Below are 18009 nucleotides of genomic sequence, written 5' to 3'. Positions count from 1 at the left end.
AGATATCTGGGTTAAGGAAAAAGGGACAAATTGATCCAGTATATTAGCATAGACCAAGTAACATGAAAAAGAGGGAGAAGGGCTGGATTTGAACCCCACTTTACTCTCTACTCGGCCTTGTAGCAGTATGGGATGGTGGGTAAGTAGATGGAGAGATGAGGGCTTTATAAGCAAAGGATGAAACCAAAGAAAAAGATAGCTTTCTTTTTTATTGTGGTTAAAAAAATAACAAAAATTTTCCAGGTTAACCATTTTTAAGTGTGCAGTTCAGTAGTGTTAAGTATATTCACATTGTTGTGAAACAGATCTCCAGAACTTTTTCATCTTGCAAAACTGAAACTCTATACCCATTAGGGCCGGCCCCGTGGCTTAGCGGTTAAGTGCGCGCGCTCCGCTACTGGCGGCCCGCATTTGGATCCTGGGCGCCCACCGACGCACCGCTTCTCTGGCCATGCTGAGGCTGCGTCCCACATACAGCAACTAGAAGGATGTGCAACTATGACATACAACTATCTACTGGGGCTTTGGGGAGAAAAAAGGAGGATGATTGGCAATAGATGTTAGCTCAGAGCCGGTCTTCCTCAGCCAAAAAAAAAAAAAAGAGGAGGATTAGCACGGATGTTAGCTCAGGGCTGTTCTTCCTCACAAAAAAAAAAAAAAGAAAGAAATTCTATATCCATTAAATAACAACTCCCCCATCCCCGTCCCCCAAAATAGTTTTTATTAAATAAAAATTCATAACTTCTATATATCAAAACTTCACAAATAAAAAGGCAAATCACAAATTGGAAGATAGAGCCTATCTGCAGCAAATTATATATGAAGTGCTTTTATATGTGCAAAAGGAAAACACTCAAATAGCAAAGTTGACCAAAAAAATTGAAAATATAATTCATAAAAGAAAAAGGGCCAATGAGCTTATAAAAAAACATTTAACCTCATTAGTAATCAAAGAAATGTGTATTAAAATACTAGCTTTGGTTCTCAGATTGGCAAAAACATTTTCGGTGATAGTGCTCAGTGCCAAGAGTTACTCTCTCAGTGAGATGGGTGGGCTCATACCTGCCGGTGGAAACATAATGCAGTACAGCTGCTAGAGTTTTATTCGGCAATATGTTTCAAAGCCTTAAATATTCATAACTTTTGACCCACTAATGTCACTTTTGACATCCTGTCCTTAGACAAGAGCGATGTGCCCAAAGATTTATTTACAAGAATGTATATCACATTATTATTTATAAAAGCAAAAATATATAAGCTGTAAAACAAATATCTAACTGTAGAACACTGGCTACTTAAAACATAATGCATGCATACGACAGAATTCCTGAAGAATTCTTAATGAGAGGCTCATGCTAAGTGGGAAAAAAAAAGAGCAGAAAAGAAAACTGTACGTATAAGCATGCACAAAGCGAAAATAAAAGGAGTAGAAGGAAATATACCAAAATGGTGTCTATCTCTGGGTGGTAGGAGATTTGAAATTTTCAAAATCAAAATATTAAACATTTTCAGTAGCGAATATGTAATTTTCAGTAATGAGTATGTATTGCTCTTATAATCACAAGAAAAGCCTTAAAAAGGAAATTTTTATAAAATAGTATACATAACATACACAAATTTTTTTTATATTTAAATTTCCATACGCTGTTCAACTAATGAATTTGACTTAGTATTTGTGAAATTGGACCCAGGGCTCAACATATAAATTTGTGAAAACTAGATTTTTGCTCCTCTTCTGAGAGTTGTAATACTTTTTTGTGGCTGTTTTTAAAATGAAACTGAAACACTGGAATAAATTGTGCCATAATTTTATTTTGGAAGTTTGGATGTTTTTTTCAGGTAGTTAGATACTTATATTTAGTTAAATTGAATTTTAACCTGGTTTTGATACTTGTGATTTTAGGAAGCTAAACTTCCTACTTCAGGAAGTATTACTGAATGAATTAATAAAAGTATTACTATGACAGATTAAATACTTCTGTAAGGTGTTCTGTGAACCTAACTACCACTTATAATTTTGATACACTGGTGGAAAATAAAATCCAAATTCCAAACAACATTCACATGTTTGGAAAAGTCCCTCTTGGATATACGAATTCTGATAACATTGCATTTTTAATTGTTATTTTGCAAATATTTTTAATCGTCATAGTCTCATGAAGAATTTTCTAGAAATCTGTTACCTGGGATGAAAAAGACTATAAGAAAGTAATCTTATTTACATGAGTATTTCTTTCGCCACTGTACTTGAGGGATAAAAATGCCGGTTGAGTCGCCCAACCTGAGTGACTGGCAGCCATTTAAAATATAGGGAACTGAATGAAGGTTGCAAAGCCTGATTCAGGTCATGTCCACTAAGCAAGGTACCACACACAGTGCAAAAACTATGAGAACCTGTGGACACTGGATAGGGATGAATTGTTGAGGGAGGCAGAGTGAGTTGATGCTCTCAGTGGTGGGGGGACCCTCTCCAAACATTGACTGCTTCCTGCAGCTGGAGTGACCTGTTCAGTTCCAGCTTGTCCCAAGGACCCTGGCAGAAAACCTGATCTGACCTGACATGTGATTGGTACCAAGCCTCAGCCAAGAATGTGCTCTGCTGGGAAGGGCATCCATCACTCGTACCATTAGACACGAACGTTGGAGGGCCTTCTGTGCCAGGAGGAATAAAATGAGCAGATAAACCCCTCACGTACCAATCCAAGCCCAAGTTATGGGAGCGAAGAGCAGCTTAAGAACCTAATGAATTTATTTTAAATATTCAGATATATATTACTGACTGTATCTTAGTCCTTAAAGCCTAGAGTGGCCGGTGAATCGAGTGGCACTCATTCATTCCAGAAGCCAAGAAAATAACACAGCCCAAAAGGCCTTTCAGAGAAGCAATTAAAAAACATCTGATACAAACATACGTTTCCAACTCTGCTTCTTAGATGGAAAAATCTCTTCACAAATGAAGTTTTTTTTCCCTGTTATAGCTTCAGAAAAAGAGATTAACATATTTTCTTAAATTCCATACTAACTTGGAATGATGCCAAACATTTTTAAGTCTTTACTCTTAATCACAAACTCATGTATTTTTTGGTGCTATTAGAGGGGCACAAATATATGCCCTTCTTTTTCTCTTCAACATCTTTCCTTCTACCTCCTTCTCTCCTTTGAATAATCACAGAAAATTCAGAAGAGTGTCCTTGCCTAACTGAGTTTAATCCCTAAGGTCTCTGTTTCTGATTTTCTTCCATTCCTGCTCCCCCAAACCTACGATTAAAACAGAAGTTCTATGTCTGCAGGCTAATGAGATGAATAATAAAACAAATACAGGCCATTATATATATATATATATTTTTTTTTTTTTTTTTAAATCCGCTGCTCCTTAACTTTAGTTTATTAGGAGATGAATGCTAGGAGTTGAGGGAATTCGTCTTTCAACTCGTTTGTGAGGAACAAGATTCAGTTTCATAACGAGTGTTGACCGTTCCATTTAAGAACTCCCAGGCAACGCTTCTTTCTCCACCATTTCACACTTATCTCCTGCTTTGGGATGTGGGTTCCCTTGTGGCTTTATCCTATCCTGCCACTGTGTGATAACATTCGTTTATTTTTTATCATCACACCTTCCACCTGTCTTCACTCTCAAGTTAAAGTTATCGCCTCTGATCTGGAAAGATCCTCTGTGAAAAGGATCCAGCTTTAAATAAAACCAACTGATGCCTGGAGTCACCAAGGTTTGGTAATTTCTGCATTCTGTTGCATTCCACAGATGTGTTCCCAAAGATACAGTCATTATTTTAGAGTCTCTCAGCTTTCAATATGTTTCCTCTCATATGAAGATACAACTGAAAAACAGAACACACCAACCATACACTTCTTGATATTTAATACATTTAGATCATTTTCATCTTGTAAAAATTTCATTCCATCAAGGTATAGTGATGCATGCACTGTGCTGTGTAAAAATAGTTTGCTTTTGAGGATTATAGTGCCCAGTACAGATAGAATATTTACAGTTATGTCCCTGTCAAAGTCATCCAGTCAGAGCTGCTAATTTTAGCCAGCTCCGTGAGTCTCATAAGAGGTTTCTTTCTAAGCTGTCGGTTTCCAGCTGTGGCACATTAAAATACTTTTCTAGAGAGGCAGAGTAGTTACAGAATGATACTTCTGGATTTTCTGTGCTCTTTCTCGGATTTGGACAAAATTAAATAAAAGAAATGCCCACATTACAAAATCTACTTTGCCAAATTCTTGGCAATTTGAAGCATCAGGGCCCGTGGTATTTCTTCTATGAATTTCTTCTGGTCTTCCTCTATTTTCTTTTTATTACTGTAGTCAAAATAGGAAGAGAGAGAGAAAGAGTGTGTGTGTGTGTGTGTGTGTGTGTGAGAGAGAGAGAGAGAGAGAGGAAAAGAGAGAGAGGGAGAGGTGGGGGGGGGGGTACCGCTGGGGGAAGTAGGGGAGGGTGGATCCTGCCTTGCTGTGGCTTCTGCTTTTCTCACAGAACTTCAGAGAACGACTGTAATAGCAGTTCTAAATGAACAACATATGACTCTTATTTTCGCCTCCCCTCCCCCCTCCCCCCCACGGGTTTCCTATGTGTACTTCAAATGCCTGATACTCTTGGTACAAGAACTGCTGCTGTTACTCTGGCCTTAATCACTTTATCAGGCACCAAGAGTTTTTTGCTTTTCTAAGAGGCGAGCAACTAACCCTGAGGTCCTGCACGGGCTTTGCAAAATGCTGCTCGAGAAGTCTCCCGAGCCATCACTGACAGCTCGTCTGGGTTTCATCAGCTCCCTGGGGCTGCATTTCACCCGGCCCTTTTGCCAAGGCCTCCCCAGCAGCGTCAACAACAAGTGTCGCACCTACTGCAGAAAGAGCCCTCAAGTTTCATCACAGTGATGCTAAAAAATATTCTCCAGGCTTCAGCAATGACCCAGTTCATTCAAGGGCGGGGGAAAACAATGCTCTTCTTCCAGAAGAAGAAGCTCTCCTGAGCACGGGATTTTTCCCTCTTAGGAAGATAGGAGCTTTTTCTGGAAACAGACCCAACTGTGCTTTGACCCGTTCGTGGAAAAGACCCTGAACCCTGTAACTCCTCTGAATCCCCAGTCCCAGGAACAGGGACACCCAATCAATGCCTCACACACAGCGTGGGGAGCCCACAGCCGAGCCAGCCCTCCTATCACGTCTCTTGGACAAAAGGTTTTGAAAAGTAAGTATCTAGACTTTGGTTTTTACATAAGGAATGGCTGTGCTTTAAATATATAGTTGTTTACATTTTCTACAATAGGGAACAAAGCAGATTGTTTCCTTATGAAATAGAACAAGATGAAACAAGTAGGGGCTATATGGCATATGGGGGTATATAGGGTCTTAAAGTGGCCAAATTCTCATTTTTAGTTTAGGTCCATTCTGACCCTTTTTGGAAATTATTTTTTTTATGTCTGTTTATTTTGGCTTGACAATAATTAAAAAAAATTATTTCTCATCATGGCTCTTTCAACAATTAGAAAAAACAAACATATAGGATGATTCAAAGGAATGATCTGTAAAGGTTTTGCAAAGTAACATGAAAAATTGAGGTAACTATCCAGATAATTCAGGCCCTGGACACTTCTGCCTGAAATATGTGTTTTAGTCAAAAGCTATTCCTTTTACTTGGATTATCTGGATGATTAAAAATCCCCGCTTTCTAAGTGGACACAGTAGTATCTTGTGTGACAACAGGAATGCAAGTTGCTGAAAAGCTATCGGGCATTTCAAAATGGCTGATGCAAGCATTCATCGGGCCGTTCAAATAGATTTTCTTTCCTTTTCTTTTTTTTTACTGTGGTAAGAACACTTAACATGAGATCTACCCTCTTAAATTTTTAAGTATACCATGCAGTATTATTAACTATAGGCATGATGTTTTACTTGAGTTGTTAAATAGATGTTTTTTAAATTTAAGGCAAAAAGTCAAGCCCCCAAAATCCATCGATCAAATGGCACCACTGTCACGTTACATTTTGATAAACACATCCGAGCCTGAAAACCACTGATTAAGGGTGTCAGTTACAGACATCTAGCAATCATTTAAAAATAGATAAAAGCAAGAACAGCATTTAGAGCTGCTTCTGCTCTAATTATTTCCCTGCTACAACATTTTCCTTAAGTAAAGGTAGCCTTCATTTTTGAAGATTAAATAACCAGGAATGTAGCAAACGTTTTATAACAGCATACCAGCGAGGGGTAAACTGAACAAGCATCTTTGCTGTGAGGCTTCTGAACTGAAACCCAGGATGTTGTGAGCTAACTTCTGAATGAACAAATTGACGAATCTTGTATTAAAAGGCACCGATGGTCAACAAATGTGTTCGGATCTTGGAAATCTGTATTTAAAACAGACTAAATGTATTTTATCTCCCAAATTACATTGCCCTTTGAAGTTTTTGCAAAACATTCAATTTGGGGAAGATTTTTAGGCAGAGTGGAATTCCTATTTTCATCACCTACAAAGACATCCCCCTGCCAATTTAGTTCGTTTTTAACAGACCCATGCACACTTATATGTAGATATCAGCCTATGCAAGGAGCACACAGTGGAGTGTCCTTGTCGGGGTGGAGGTGGGGGAAGCAGGGTGGTGCTGAGGAATAAAGCCCAGGCTCTGGAGTGAGATTCAGAATCAAAATCGGACTCCAGCTCAGTTTTTCAGCCTGTCTGAACTCCAGTGTTCTCATCTGTAAAATGAAGATAACAACATCCACTTTGACAGGATTGATGGTGGATTAGATGAACAAATATACCTAAGGTATCATAGTTTCTCCACAAAGGCTGGTTTTTCCCCTTGATTAATTAAAAAACTTCTCTCTCTCTCTCTTTTTTTTTTTGTGAGGAAGATCAGCCCTGAGCTAACATCCATGCTAATCCTCCTCTTTTTGCTGAGGAAGACCAGCTCTGAGCTAACATCTATTGCCAACCCTCCTCCTTTTTTTTTCCCCAAAGCCCCAGTAGATAGTTGTATGTTATAGTTGCACATCTTTCTAGTTGCTGTATGTGGGACTTGGCCTCAGCATGGCCGGAGAAGCGGTGCGTCGGTGCGCGCCCTGGATGCGAACCCTGGGCCGCCAGCAGCGGAGCGCACGCACTTAACCGCTAAGCCCCGGGGCCGGCCCCTTCTCTCTCTTTTTTTGCTAAAACTTCAGAATGCTTTCTTACTATAAACTATTAAAGTAATAGAAACTACCCATTTTTGACATCAGTGCAATGATTAAACAAAAATAACATAGAAAATTCTATTTTTTTGAGGAAAATTCTGTACTTGAAAACAATGCGTTTGAGAGCAAAATGAAGGATTATATTTTAGAATGCCTCTACAATAAATAAGAAAAAAAATTTTTGTCTGAAAATGGTTGATGATGTATTTATTATCTAAAAAGAGGTAGAGATTTATCAACATCACCTGGGAAAGGCTTTTTAGTACGAATCAGTACGATATTTAAATATGAGTTTTCATGAGTCTATGGGAATGGAAGGCAAGTTAAATCTATGCCTACAAGATGATGTCTGTGATTATTATGCAAAGTAAGGCATAAGCCCAGCCTTTCCTCAAAGATTATAGTCGAGCCTTGCATTTGAGTCCCTTTTTTGCTTAGACACGGGCATTGTAGAGTGAGGGGGTGGGAGGGGTTGAGAATGATCTGAAATGTACTAGTCTTTGGGGGACAGGAGTTGGGTGGGCCATCTCAGGAGCCGTGGCTGGAATCTCAAGGTCAATGAGGAAGGTTCATAATGAACAGGGTGCTCCCTTGTTCTGGGGTGAGGGTGAGTCAGGCACAGAGGGAAGGAGCAGACAGGAATCACAAGCAGGGCTCATGGAACAGCTCTGAAGAATTTTACCAGCGTCTTTATTGCCCTGTTGCCCACACCTTTTGCCCAGGCACATCAGAGTATCTTGATAAATTCTTTGCTTGAGTTACTGACAGGTTCACAAGGAACCCTGTTATTCTGGGCTCAATTCTGCCAAAAAGGAAATCTGGAAAGTCAGAAATGTAAAGAAACTTGGGAGAAAGTGATCATGTCATCTTAGGGTTGGCAAAAATGAAAGAATAAATGCCCGAGTCACATGAGAGAAAAGAACATTTAAAAATGTTTAGAGCGCTCATTGAAGTTTCTGCCGACGCACACCCACCTGGCACGGACCAAACTGACTGGAGACTTTGGACATCAGGTTGAAGAGATGGATGAAGGTTGAAGAGACATCAGTTCTGGATAGTTCACTTCTGAATACATAGCACCCTAGCCCTCCCAGGGCCATCTCCTCCATGGTTGCTACCAGCACATCTGGGGCCACAGTGCTCACCTTGATCTTCACTTGGTCTTCATTCCTGCTCTTAGATAAACAGGCTCATTTGCTCTTCGGTCAGTAGTTTAAGACCTTCCTCTAGTCCAGTGGTTCTCAAACTTTGAAGTGCAACAGAATCTAGAGAGCTTGTTAAAACACAGGTTACTCAGTCCCACCCCCAGAGTTTCTGATTCTGAATGTCCCAAGAATTTGCATTTCTGATAAGTTCCGAGGATGCTGATGGTGTGGTCCAGGGACCACACTCTGAGAACCACTCCTTTAGCCGTTTCTTTGGCCTGTAATTCCTGAAGAAAACTTATTTGCACTTGTTCTTTTCAATCACTAAACTTGCCTACTTCTCAGAGATGCAGAAGGCCCAGCCACAATATGCTAGAGCTGTGGAGAACACAAAAAAGATAAACCCATCCTTCGGGCAAACAGCTTACAGTGGAGCATGTCTGTGAGGGACTGAGTGTGGGGAGGACACACTGAGGTGAGTGGTCCATTGGGAGGGGGCTGTTTTTTCCAGCTGAGGCTCTCAGAGGAGACTTCAAGGACAAGCTAGCACTTGAGCTAGGGTTTGAAAACTGGTGGGATTTGAACATATAAAGATGGAAGGTGGTCTTTCTGTGTAAAGGAAACGACGACGACAAGAAAAACAAAACAAAACAAAACATGGAGGGCACAAAGAGATAGGATGAGAACAGAAATCAGAAATTTGTTTGGCTAGGCTACGCTGTCTACAGTTGTCCCCAGGACTTTCTAGGAGAAACGTTCTTTGATTAAGTCACCTAATCTTAAATCCTTTACTTCTCTCTGTAACTTGGTGAATGCATATCCGACATAGAGATCTGGACTGGAGGCCCAGTGGTAGGAATTTCAGTCACCATGGGCCACGGACGGGTAGGTATGGATGCTTCAGTATGCTTTCTAAAAGTAACAGTCAACTCAAACTAGCTTTAACAATAGCGAGGATTTATTGCTCACACAACTGAAAAGTCCAGGAGTTTGGTCAGGTTCTCTGCATTTCTGGAGACTGCCCTTCTCTGTGCTTTAGTTTCAGCCTCAGAGCCTAACTGGTTTTCTCACAGTCACGTATGGCTACCATCCTCCCTTGGGGTCCTCAGGCTTTCTTTTTCCTGTTGAGAGGACAGAGTGAAAGACCAACGCTTTGCACTGATTGGATCACTGCTGATCTACTCTCTGGAGAGAGCCATGTGCTGATTGGCTTAGACCTTTGTTAATGAACCAATCACCGAGCCAGAGTACTTGATCAGTTTAGACCAATCAGAGCCCACTTTCACCAGGCTTGGGTGATGGGAGTGGCGTGGAACGGAGTTAGAAGGATGATCAACAAGGCTGCTTTTAGGAGGTTTTGGATATTTTGGAGAAAGGCCTGTAAAGCCATATCGTCTCTTCCCTTAGTCATAAGGTTAGCATGGGCAGCATTCATACTTTAAAGAGTTAGAATGGGCCTGCTTTCAACTTCAGCCCAGAGAAGTTAAAATGGTCTGCCACAGAATAGTCCTGGCTTTGAATGGAATGAACGCTTGGATACGGTACAATTCACCTCCTCCTCACGCGCTGTTCATTGGGTGTGGTGCGCCTTCTCTCTCAGGCACACTTTACCAAAAAAAGATTAAAGAAAGATTAAAAAATTCCTCAGAAAACAAGGCAAGTGGAGGCGAAAATAAAACGTTTTCTCCTAAGATTCTCAGACTGGCTGGGTTGAAGGATGATGATGGAAGGTGACCGAGGTAAGACTGACATTCTCCATAGCCCCCCATCCCTGGTCCTCACATAGCTGACATTCTTTGAGCCGGTTTACTTACTGAGAGGTGGTTTGTTCCACGTGATGACTCCAGTCTCGGTTCATTACACTAGGGGCGGTCTTATTCCTGCCCACTACAGGGCAGGGGGTGGGAGAAGAGCACCTAACATTTCCCAGGTCCTCCCCTATAGTGGCTGATGCCTGAAATTCCACAGGGTGTCGCCTCTTGGTCCTATTTAAAATAGACAGTCACCAAAGAGGGATAACTCGGAGTTGCTCTGGGGTTTTTGTTAACAGGGAAAGGGAGCATGAGGACACGGAGAGCCAGTGCGAATGTGGAGGACGAGAGGAGGAGGAACCAGAGAGAGGGTTTCTTCACTAGGCAGTGATGGCGCTGATGACACATGCCTAGATTGGACTCAACCGTCAGCCCACCACGTTCCACCTCAAACCAAAGTCATTTTAACCAGTTAATTTACAGAAGTTGGTCTCATTAACAACACTGTCACGCTCTACATGTTTATAGCATCCTGAGAGAGGACAAGGACAAGATAGGCAGAGGAATGTATCTTTTCAGCATAGTAAGTTGAAAATCAGAATCAGGAAACCTGGACTCTGCCACTGACAAGCTGTGTGACTTTGGAAAACCGGCTTAGCCTGCCTGTGTTTCAGGGCGTTTTTCAATTGTAAAGTCAGAGGCAGCACTAAAGGCTCTCACAGGTTTCATTTAACCTTCAGCTATTTTTTACCCTCTCTTAAAGAATTGGACACTGCCACAGATTTTAAATAGCAGAGGAGAGGAGTACCAGCGGGAAGACTCTATTCCACCTAAAAAACAAAAAATTCAAAACAAATCCAGAGAGTAGAGCAGCAGCTACCACTCAGGGTTCACCGTATCCATGTGTCAGGCACTTGGAATTGCTCACTATTAATATTTAAAAATTAAATTGTATTTGTCTATTAGGTAACGTTTGTAAATTAAAAATATCTGAAAAGATGTGCAGAGACAATCACCGTCTCAACTAGTATCCCCTCCTTTCTCCAGATGCTCGGGGCCCCTCCAGGGGCAACCAGGTTACCAGTTTCTTGTGTATCTCTGGAATCATTATGTGTATAAATAAGCATATTAGAATATTCTTTTTTTTTTTTGCTTATATAAGTGATAGTATACTCTACACTCTCTTCTATACTTTATTTCACTCAACAATATATCTTGGAGATTATTCCATATCAGTGTGTACAGAACTGCTTTATTTTTTTTTAATGCCCATTGCTGTTAAAAATAAAAAATTCCATTGTATAGATATACTGTAACCAGCTTCCTACTGATGAACATTGAGGTTACCTCCAGTCTTTTGCTATCACAAGCAATGCTGCAAGGAATAGAGTAGGTGCTTATTAAATGTTTGTCTCCTTCTTGTCTCTGTTTTAAAAATTAACTGTATTGAGGCGTATTTTGCATGTTGTGTAATTTGCCCTTTCTAAGTGTTCAATTCGATGATGTTTTGAGTTAAATTTATCAAGGTGCACAACCATCACCATAGATCAGTTTTAGGACATTTTCATCACCCCAAAAAGATCCCTTGTTCACATTTATAGCAACCACTAATCTACTTTGGTCTCTGTAGCTTCTTTTGGACATTTCATATAAATGGAATCGTACAATATGCGGTCTCTTGTGTCTGGCTTCTTTCACTGAGCGTAATGATAATGTTTTTGAGGTTCATCCATGTCGTACCTTGTATCCTAGTTTGCTCCTTTTGATTGCTCCAAAGTATTCCATCATATGGCTATACCACATTTTGTCTATCTATTCACTAGTTGGACATTTAGGTTGTTTCCAATGGACACTTAGGTTATTTCCAGTTTTAGGTTATTATGAATAATCTTGCTAAGAACATTTGTGTGCAAGTCTTTGTATGGATATATGTTTTCATTTCTCTTGGGTAGATACTCGGAATGGAATTTTTGGGTCTTTTGGTAAATTTATGTTTAACTTTTTAAGAAACTGCCAAACTGTTTTCCAGTGTGTCTGTACCCTTTCATATTCCCACCAGCCATTGTTTGAGGGTTGTTTTTTTCCATATCCTCGCCCACGTTTGGCTGTCTGTTTTATTATAACCATCCTAGTGGGTGTGAAATGCTATCTCATTGTGGTTTTAATTTGTGTTTCCATAATGACTAATGATGTTGAGCATCTTTTCATGGGCTTATTTTCTGGCCTCTATTTCTCACATATAACCCTAAAATCGTATCCAAGAAAGAGCACAACACCTGAGCTCCAGCAAACCTGGCCTCATATCTCAGCCCTGCCACTTGCAGGTGGTGAGGAATTAGGTTTGTTACATCAACACTTTAGAGTTGCCTTAGGCTTCCAAGTCATTATCTGTGAAACGGGAAAGAACACCTACCTGGTAGTTCACTGTGAGGATTAAATGCAATAATGTTGATGAAGTGCCCAGCCTGGGGGCTGACACAGAGAAGGCACCCAAAACATGTTGGTTGTCTCTTTCCACTTGGTCTGCCCCTCTCCCAAATTTCCAGAACCCATCTTTGGGGAGGGTACTTTTCCCTAACTAACATGGGTCTGGATGTTAAGTAACAGAGGGTGTGGCATCCAAATGTATGGTAACTCAGATGGCAAATTCAGGAACCCAATTGCCATTGGATTAGGCTGGGCAATCAGAACTAATCCCTCCTGTCCCCAGTGAGAAAGCACTCTGACAGCTGGCTTTCCTGCCATGCGGGCTGGGAGCTCTCCCTGACCCCTCCAGTTGACGGCAGCTTCCCTGCTGACAGCAGCCATGCCACTGGCTGTCTGCGTGGAGCAGATTAGCCAAAGGAGAACTTGGCATCAGTCAAGGGGTTTACGTGTTCAAAGAATTCTCCTACAACCTCTTACCTGTTCTCCACCGCTTTGAGAGGAAGATATTTTTGTAATTTTGCTGACGTTAAACCCAAAGCTCCTGATGGCAGCTAACACTTATGTAGTGCTTACTATGCTGTACAGAAGAGCTTTATACATACTCAATTTTCCTAAAAATCAAATGAAGTACGTACTGCTATTATCTTAGTTTTACAGATGAAGAAACCAAGGCAGAGAGAAGATAAGCTAGTAAGCGGCAGAGCTAAGATTTGAACCCAGGAATCTGGGCCCTTCATCACCATGTATTTCTGCTATTCTGTTAATGGCATTTTGGAGTAGCCGTCAAAATGTAATATGTGAATACTCTTTTATCCAGCAATTCTATTTCTTGGCATGTAGTCTAGAGAACCACTTATGTGCTCAGGGAGGCATGAGCCAGGGTGTTTCTTGAGACACATTTGTAAGTCTAGAAAAACTCCAGCCGAGCTATATGTCATCAATACGAGAACAGACAGATTAAGCGTGCACTACTGATATCATCGAGCAGTTTTTAAAAACGGATGCAGCACTTGATGGATTGGATTGACGTTGTAAGACTGCCACAACTTATGATTAAGTGAGATAAGCCTGCTGCATGTGAAGTATATACAATTTAATGCCACTCATACAACAAAATTATGTATATATTTAGGTGACTTTATGTGTAAATGGATAGAAAAATGCCCAAAAGGGTAGCAAACCCTTCTTGTACAAGACAATACAAGTCGTGTCTTGTAAAGTATTGAGATGGAGAGAGAGTGCTTGTGGGAAACTTTACCTTTGTGTGTATTTTTAAGAATATGAATGTGTGCATTTAGAATCTGCATAACTAAGGGTAAACAAAATTTTTTAAAAAGAAAGCAACTTGCTCTGGACCACACAGCTAAAAAACAAACGAAAAAAAATGTGCAAATCTTGTGTTCCTTCCAGTTAACGTGTTGTCTCTCCAAGGTCGTCTGTGAACCCCGCCACAGCCCCCTCTGCTAATATCAGTAATTCAGTATTGGTTATCCATCTCTAGCAGAGAATGATAAATCTGTCTTCAAAGGTTCTCACCTTCAGAGAAGCCACAAAACATGAACCGCTCCCTGACTTAACTGTCCTTTCCTTTACAGTCAGTGCCCCGTGGCTGGGGTATGTGGTGACTGAAAGGACTATGTGAGTTAAATAGTGTGTTCTTCAGCATTGTAACCTGTGGGACTTTGCTGTCAGGAAGCAGTCACCTGGGGAGGAGTCATAGATCACACCTAAGGTCCTTAACATCACCCCAACTCTTGACAGCTTGATTTGTCCTTTCTTCGCTCCCCATCCACAGCAGTGGACCCTGGGAATGGGAATGGGACAAGTCGTGTCTTGTAAATTACTATTACAGGTGAATATTATACCAGGAGAACTTTTAATTGAAACTTTTTATTGAAGTATACTTGGCATACAGATCCTATTAGTTTCAGGTGTACATCATGGTGATTCAATATTTATGTACATTAATAAATAATCACCACGATAAGTCTAATTACCATCTGTCACCATACAAAGTTATTACAGTATTATTGATTATATTCCCTATGCTGTACATTACATCCCCATGACTTATTTATTTTACAACTGAAAGTTTGTACCTCTTAATCCCCTTCACCTATTTTGCCTGCCCCCTACCTCACCCCACTCTGGTAACCACCAGTTTGTTTCCTGTATCTATGAGTCTGTTTCTGTTTTGTTTTATTTGTTCGTTTGTTTTGTTTTTAGATTCCACATATAAGTGAAATTGCACAGTATTTATCTTTTTCTGTCTGACTTATTTCAGTTAGCATAATACTCTCTAAGTCCAGCCATGTTGTTGCAAATGGCAAGATTTCATTCTTTTTCATGGCTGAGTAGTTTTTCATTGTGTGTATATATATATATATATATGTGTGTGTGTGTGTGTATACCACATCTTCTTTATCCATTCATCTATCAATGCACACTTAGGTTGCTTCCATATCTTGGCTATTGTAAATAATGCTACAATGAACATGGGGTACATATATCTCTTTGAATTAGTATTTTTGTTTTCTTCAGATGAATACTCAGAAGTAGAATTGCTGGATCACACAGTAATTCTATTTTTTATTTTTGGGGACGTCCATACTGTTTTCCACAGTGGCTGCACCAATTTACATTCCCACCAACTGTGCACAAGGGTTCCCTTTTCACATCCTCGCCAACACTTGTTATTTTTTGTCTTTTTTATAGTAGCCGTTCTGACAGGTGTAAGTTGGTATCTCACTGTGGTTTTGATTTGCATTTCCCTGATGATCAGTGATGTTGAGCATCTTTTCGTGTGCTGGCTGGCCATCTGTTTGTCTTCTTTGGAAAAATGTCTATTCAAGTCCTCTGTCCATTTTTTAAATCAGGTTGTTTGTTTTTTGATATTAAGTCATGTAAATTCCTAATATATTTTGGGTATCCACCCCTTATTGGATGTATGATTTGCAAATATCTTCTCCCATTCAGTAGGTTGCCTTTTTGTTTTTTGATGGTTTTCTTTGCTGTGCAAAAGCTTTTAGTTTGATGTAGTCCCATTTGTACATTTTTGTTTTTGTTGCCCTTGCCTGAGGGGACTGGTCCAAAAACATATGGCCAAGACTGATGTCAAAGAGCTGACTGTCTGTGTTTTCTTCTAGGAGTTTTATGGTTTCAGGTTTTAAATGCAAGTCTTGAATCTATTTTGAATTTATTTTTGTGTATGGTGTAAGATAGTGGTAAAGTTTCATTCTTTTGCATGTAGCTGTCCAGCTTTCCCAACACCATTTATTGAAGAGACTGTCTTTTCCCCATTGTATATTCTTGCCTCCTTTGTCATAGATTAATTGACCGTATGTGAATGGGTTTATTTCTGGGCTCTCCATCCTGTTCCATTGATCTGTGTGTCTGTTTTCATGCCAGTACCATGCTATTTTGATTACTATAGCTTTGTAGTATAGTTTGAAATAGGGAGCGTGATACCTCCAGCTTTGTTCTTCTTTCTCAAGATTGCTTTGGCCAGGAGAAATTTTTAGACGTTAATTGGTATATCACTTAAAAAAAAATCATTGTGGTAACCCACAGCAGAAAAGGAAATTGATGAAACAAGTGAAGTCTTTCCTTAAAGTCTACTGATTATCATCTTGAAAACCAATTATGTAACAGCTTCTCCCTAGGCCATTTACATATATTATTCTAATCCTCAGAACATTATTATCATCTCCTTTTACAGATGAAGAAACAGGCTCAATACCTCGACCAGGCAAGTGGCAGAGCTGGATGTAGATTTGTCCCTGGCAGGTAATAAGACCTGGTGTTGGTCGTCAGTCCTGTCATGCCTCCTGGTCAGGAGAGTTTTCCAGCCACGAGAGCCTCTTTCTTGCCCCCTGCACCCCTCCTCTAGTCTGGGTAAGTCTCCTAGGAATGTGGAGAGCCAGGGTAGTCATCCCTCTCCCCCAACAGCTGCTCCTAAGAAGGGTTGCAAATCGGCCATAAAATGGACTGAAGTACTGACACATGCTACAACATGGATGAACCTTGAAAAATTATGCTAAGGGAAAGAAGGAACACGCATCGTTTGATTCTATTTACAAGAAATGTCCAGAATAGGGAAACCCATAGAGACAGAAAGTAGATTAGTGGTTGCCTGGGGCTGGTGTGTGTTGGGGGGCAGGGGTGATGGGAAGATGAGGAGGTAGAAACTAAGGGATATAGGATTTGTTTTGGAGGCTGATGAGAATATTCTGAAATTAATTGTGGTGGTCGTTGAGCAAATTTACCAGACCAGCAATAAATACATAAAATATGTTTATGTGGAGGATGATTCTAAATCTAAGACCATATTTCTAAACAGAACATCTTGAGATTAGGGAAATGCTGTGGAAACATCAAGAGCAGCAGGAGAGGCCTCAGAGGGAAGGACTGGCAGGCATTTGTGAGCAGAATTTTCCAAGGAACGAGTCTACCAGCCAGGGCTGGCCTCATGGGCCCACGATCTGTGCCTTCACACAGGACCCTGTGCCCAGAAGGGCCCCAGCGCTTAGTTTAATGCTCTGCAGTTGCCATCTTAAATATCTTAATCATAGTTGAACAAAGAACATCTTATTTTCATCTTGAACCCGGCCCTGCAAATTACATAGTCAGTCCCGCAGCAGAGGCAGAGTCCTCAGACACTGTCCACCTCACATCCTGATTTCCTCTCCGTCTACTCGCTTCCCTTTATCGGAAGGTTTTCAGGTGTTGGTGAAACCTTGAACTGTTGTCAGGAAACTTGTCTCTGGCACTCTCTCTCTCAGGGTGTCTGATATAACCTGGGAAAGTGGGAGGAAAGAGGAAGGAATTGGTTCTGAATGGCTTAGAAGCTGGTACACCCATATGGAGAGGGGTTGCCCCTTCTGCAAATAGCTGTGGCCATTGAGATCAAGCCTGTTCCACCAAGAGCTTAGCTCAGGCTTCTGTTTTAGGACCCTCAGCATCCCTGGATTCATCAGTGCAGCTTCTAAGCACCCCTCCCTTGTTCATGCTAAACATATCCTACCATGGTGTGGGCTTTCCTTTTCCTGAGCTTCCTGCTATATGAGACCTGCTCACCAGCGTAACAAGAAGTGGGACCCCGCTGTTTGGATAGAGCAAAATGTTATTTCCAGGCTTGGGCTCCACAAAGAATGGATTTGGCAGTGTGGTGCTAGCACTGTACCCAGAGGATAGAGTGGAAAGGGTCCTCTGGGTTCAGACAGACTTGCGTTCTTAGGGCTGCTGCACATCTATGTGAGTTGTGCACTGCGCAGCTCCGGAGGTGCCTTACACCCTGAAGGTGTCAGCCCACACAGCCATGAATTGGGCCCTGGGGCAGCAGCCACTCGAGCTGTGTGATCCTGAGCAAGTTGTTGAACCTCTCTGAGCCTCATCTGTAAGATGTAGGAGGTATTACTAACCATTTAGGTAGTTTAGAAGAGATTAAATGAAATGATATACCTGGTGACTAATCAAGTGTTTAATGCCTCCTT

At 40.9% G+C, this 18009-nt stretch overlaps 1 protein-coding gene across 1 annotated transcript in view; it reads left to right on the top strand.

The window, feature by feature from the left end:
* ALPK2 (alpha kinase 2) overlaps positions 1-18009 on the top strand; it is a 153056-nt gene that overhangs the window by 23719 nt on the left and 111328 nt on the right. The gene's annotated exons all lie outside the window — the stretch shown is intronic.

The sequence above is a fragment of the Ceratotherium simum genome, chromosome 14, assembly GCF_057802395.1.
Source record: "Ceratotherium simum simum isolate JZ-2026a chromosome 14, ASM5780239v1, whole genome shotgun sequence".
Classification (NCBI taxonomy): Eukaryota; Metazoa; Chordata; class Mammalia; order Perissodactyla; family Rhinocerotidae; genus Ceratotherium; species Ceratotherium simum.
Note: the sequence above shows the minus strand (reverse complement) of the source record. Positions and strands in the feature narration are given on the sequence as shown.